We start from the raw sequence: 5,639 nt of genomic DNA, 5'->3' as shown, positions 1-5,639 counted from the left end.
CGCTCGAACTTCCCACACATCTCCACGCCAACCTCGATGGTGTCAAGATCCCTCCGGATCAGCAGCGGCTCATTTTTGTGGGAAAGCAGCTCGAGGATGGTCGGAACCTGGCCGATTGCAACATCCAGAAGGAGTCGACGATCCACCTCGTCCTCCGTCTCTGATCGCAACCTGAAACAACTCCTCACTATCGTGATCTATTTGCTTGTAACAGAAAACCCTATATAGTGTTTTTTTGTCCCCCTCTCTCTCCCCCCTAATGAGGCCGCTCACCGGCCTTCTCTTCTCCTTCTTAGTTATCTCTTCCTCCTTTATTCCGATCCATGGCGCCTCAGATTCTAAACAGGAAGAGACGAAGAAGAAAAACAAGTTTTGAGAACGCGAAGCTAGTGATGATTTGCTCGGTTATCCCAACTTGTAAGTTTTATTTCTCCTTTTGCCCCTGATTTAGATTTCTTTCTCCATTCCAAACTTGATGGGATCAGAATCTGATGAAGGGGACGCTGATTGAAGTGTTGTCGTGATTAAAGTTTGGGCCTGGAACCTTGAGCCTGTCAATTTAGTTAATTTTGGGGGGTTACGTTTAAGAAATATCGATCTGCTTCTTGAAATTTGTCAACCTTCACTCTAGTTTCATGTTAGGACAGTCAAAATTGAATCTTTTTTATCTTAGTGCTCTTCATCTCTATATTATTGCAAGTAAAACCCATAATGGGCAAGGCATCTAATTTACGATTTATGTGCTTTTGGTCCTATTTGAGGGGTTGATCTTAAGTCTTAACACTAGCATGCGTTTGGTCTAGGATTGAATTAATCTGCAAAGAGCTGTCTAGTAAGATGTAACGATTGATGGTTTCATCACATCACTTTCTGATTGTAGAGACGAGGATTCCTTGTTGAACTCCAAATGCCCGAGGCATCTGGAAATGAGATGGCAGAGTGAGGTTAGCTCAAGCATTTACGCCACTCCCTTGGTTGCTGACATTAATAGGTAAAAAGATTTGTTTTACTCTATACACGTGATTCATTGTTTGAGGTTATGTGCTGACGTGCATTGTTTTATTTGCAATTTTAGCGATGGCAAGCTTGAAGTAGTGGTGCCATCATTTGTTCATTACTTGGAAGTGCTGGAAGGGACTGATGGAGATAAAATTCCAGGTGTGGCTTAATTTTCTCATACCTTCACTTTCTTATTATCACATTTAATTAGTATCGGTTACTTCGAGATATAATATATTTCTCTTCAAGTTTCACATGAGTATGAGCTCCTAAGTAATCTGGTAGATACTTCATTTATTACCAATCATTTCTTCGTTCAGCTTCATTTATTGAATATACCCTATAATTTTTTTGTTCAAGTACCAATTGACCAATTTTGCATGAGGCCAGATTATGTTCTTCATGGTCATCTGCCGTTGATATTTGTTAAATCGTCATATACGGGATCAATTTCTTAATTGATAAATAACAAGCAACTTATTGAAAAACTATCATATTTTTCTAGGATGGCCTGCCTTCCATCAATCAACTGTCCATTCTAGCCCTCTCTTGTTTGATATCGATAAGGATGGTACGAGAGAAATAGCTTTGGCTACCTACATGGTGTAATTAATTTCTTCAGGTAAAGTGGCTATAGTCCATTCCTCGGTGAAGATTACAAATTAACGCATGATGATCAATTCTATTGTTATGCAGGGTCTCAGGCTATATGATGGTTGATAAACTAGAGGTACCTTGAAGAAAAGTTCATAAGAACTGGTATGTTGGGTTGTATCCAGATCACGTGGACCGTTCACATCCAGATGTACACGATGACTCACTTGGTCGAGAGGCTTCTGATACAATTCCAGTATCTCGTAAGTAATTACCATGGCCATGTCTTCCATCTGTAATGATTCTGACATGATCGTGCTAGCCACTTTCATCCAATTTTTATCTAATTGTAGAAGGTATACTACTGTATTAATACTCCTACGTAACTAACATTTCTTCTGGTAAGCTATCTATACAATCCACACTCAGTTTTTATTTTGATGATTTGATATTCATGCACAAAAATATCCATTCTTACATTAATAGGATAAGTTATATTGTGGTGCTTGATGTAATGATTGAAAAGTATAAATAAATCAAGGAAATATATCTTTTCTTCTATCCCAATTAGCTAGACAGGATTTCTAATTTTTAGTTTTGTAGTACAATAGCAAGTTATTTATGAAATTTAAGTATATATACAATTATTTTAGATGATAATTCCTGAGATATTGTCTGCTGCCATAATAATTTTCTGCTTAGATTTATGATATTCTAAACATCAGCGTATTGTGCTTTGGACAGATAAAGATGGGAACACGAGCTCCTCCGCAAATACTTCTTCTAAATCAACACATGATGCTACTGGCTCCTCAGTGAATACCTCTTCTACATCGACACCTGTTGTTACTGTCTCCTCAGTAAACATTTCTTCTACATCATCGCTTGTTAACACCGATTCCATAATCAATGCATGTAAACCAGAGGATAGAAGCAAAGATGAGCCAGTTCAAACAGAGCAAGACAAGAGGTCAGCAAATAATCCTGAGAACACCACGTCTGTTGATTTGTCATCAAAAAGTGTTAAGGTGGAAAATTCAGTACACTCTCAAAGGAGGCTTCTTCAAGAAGTTGACTCAAAAGCAGCTCAAGATGAAAACTCCAGCTCTCATGCGAAAGATGGAGCTGAGATGCATGCAGCAGGTGCAGAAAACCGTTCACATCTAGAGGAAGAAGCTGATGCATCTTTTGATTTATTTCGGGATGCAGAAGAGCTTCCAGACAAGTATAATTATGATTATGATGATTATGTTGATCCGTCCATGTGGGGAGATGAGGAATGGATGGAGGAGAAACACGAGAAATTGGAAGACTATGTAAACATAGATTCACACATCCTCTGCATCCCGGTAAGTATCACTTGTTAACACTTCTTTTGTATTGTTCATTGTTTAAACTTTGTTCTTTGTGTAGGTTATTGCAGACATTGATAACGATGGAGTACAAGAGATGATTGTTGCTGCTTCTTACTTCTACCAAATGACAGTGATAGCTGCGTTGAGGGAATTTGGATCCTCTTCTACCAAAAAAGTAGTGGAGAGACGACTACCTTATTAACAACCGGTGATTTATCAATATTTTTGTTAATGTATTTATCAATATTTTAACTATCATGTCTTTATTATAGGAAAATGAGTTGGGAAGACCTCCATGTGAAGCTGAAATGTTTATTGAGACTCGTAAAAAGAAGATAAATCCACAAGGAGAGAAAACAATCAATTTGATAGTATGTGTCATATTCCCTAAATATTAATATTCATATATTGCTTTTTAGGTCCTAATTTTCATATAACATGCATAGCAACTAAATATAAATTTTGCTAATGCAGGGTGCTTTAGAAAAACTCAAATCTCAAGATGAAGCTGATGATGCATGGGATTTTTTTTTGGATGATCTCTTGGTTATTGATAATGAAGTTATATATACCAATACGTGGCCTGCAACGAAAGATATTAATCCACATATATTAATTACTGCTACAACTCTATCTCCTGCCAACCAAACACTCATTTGTGATCACAAGGACATCATCAAGTACAAAAACTGCTCAACACCCTCCTCAAGTTTTGTACGGAAATCAAAGTCAACAATAAATCATTTTGGACACCCAAGTAACAATGCAGCACCCTCAAATCACTAAGGCTTGCTTATCTGCACAAAATACACATTCTTATATCAAGGAACTGCTGCTCATTAAAACAGGAGGGCAAAACACATGTTTCCATAGACAAATCACCTTGTAATGATCAAAGTAGGAATGGATGCTCAGAATCCATTACAGTGCATTTCATTCTACTTGTGCTTACTCATCTTTTTATCTTGATGTATGCAGGAAAACATCTGAAGAAGATCCATGCTTGTCGCTCTTTGGGGGATTTATTTGTTGTGAAGATTTAGAACTTCATCGTCTTAATAGAGACATTTTAACCTTTTGATTAAGTAGTAGCTCTTTGTTTTAATCATGGAGGATTTGTGATATGTGCTTAATTTGGTAAGTTTGTGTGTAAAACTTGTGAAGAATTATCTCAATCCTATTGCTATAATAGTGTTCTTCGTTGTAATGAATTGTTCATTATATTAAGGCTAAAGTTTGGTTAGTTTGTGTGTAAAACTTGGACTATTGTTTCTTTGTATGTGATGGACTGATGTGTGATATCTGGGTGATTTGTTTTGATCAGAAAAAAAATGAAAACCGTCCTCTTTGGTATAAAAATCGTCCCCATAGATTACAAACAAAACCGTTCCAATAGACAATATAACCGTCCTCTTAGGTCAAGCTTGAAACCGTCCCCCTTGGTATAAAAACCGTCCCCATAGAAACCATTCCCCTTGCTATAAAACTGTTCCCATTGCTTAGAACCTAAAAACCGTTCCCCTTGCTATCAAACTGTTCCCGTTGCTTAGAACCTAAAAACCGTTCCCCTTGATATACAACCGTTCCACTTGCTCTAAACTAAGAACCGACCCCTTAGAACAACCGTTCCCTTATGGTACTATTGGGGACGGTTTACAAATCGTTGCACTAGGAGCATAAACCGTCCCATTAGACCTACGGGCACGACATAATATAAAAACCTAAACTAAATATACCCAAGCTTGTGATCTTCAACGAAGCTCTATCTTGGTACATTTGCGGATGAAGCAGGAACTTGGATCTTTAACTTAAATTGCAAGGCTTCATACCATAATTCCGTCAACCTCCATTGGATATGATCGTTGAAGCTCAAATCCATTCATCATCCAACTCATTGTTTGTCTATAATAGATTAGAAAACACAAACACTAGACAAACAACATTAGTAGTAAATTGTTTGTTAAACATCATCAAAACAAAAAAGCTAACAATGTGCCTCTTCTAGCAGTTAGTTTGCGTCATTGCTCATAAATATCTCTTGATTCAAATCTTTATTATTTCCTATCATATTCATGATTTTACTTAAATGTTTTGTGGTAATCTCATAAATTTCTATCATTTTTATCTTGCATTGTGAGATCATATAAGTTCCGGTTTATATTTTCCTTACATGCATATACCCTATCATGTTGTGCCTTGTCCTTTTGTATAACCTAGTTTTGGGAGGACAGAGGTGGATGGTACCTATCGGTACTTTATAGTATCTATAGAATACACCAGCCAGTTTGTTATGTGCTTGGGGACGCCTATTTGGGTCATGGGTCGTGACAAATATAAATATAGATTCACATATTGATGAATCAAGAGTTTGTCATTTAGAAAACAATACTGTTGTCCTCTCTCTCTCTCTCTCTCTCTCTCTCTCTCTCTCTCTCTCTCTCTCAATTCTATGTTTCAGAGTTAGTAGCGAGATGATACACGGGAGCACTTCGCTATCGCTCAACGTCCGATTATTGTTCGTCAAGTCATGTGTGTGGTAATCCTTCAAAAACCCAGATAATCTCTAACCAGAAGAGATTAAATATATGTTGCTGTTCAGTTTGCACCTACTGTACCTAATATATCTTAAACTTGCATAGCTGGTGTTAGAGCGGTAAAATCCACTATTACACAATCATCAGTTACAGCGTG

At 37.2% G+C, this 5,639-nt stretch overlaps 1 pseudogene; it reads left to right on the top strand.

The window, feature by feature from the left end:
* On the top strand, window positions 260-3,938 carry LOC109841841 (annotated as a pseudogene).

Source organism: Asparagus officinalis, chromosome 5 (genome assembly GCF_001876935.1).
Source record: "Asparagus officinalis chromosome 5, Aspof.V1, whole genome shotgun sequence".
Lineage (NCBI taxonomy): Eukaryota > Viridiplantae > Streptophyta > Magnoliopsida > Asparagales > Asparagaceae > Asparagus > Asparagus officinalis.
This window is presented reverse-complemented; position numbering and strand designations above follow the sequence as displayed.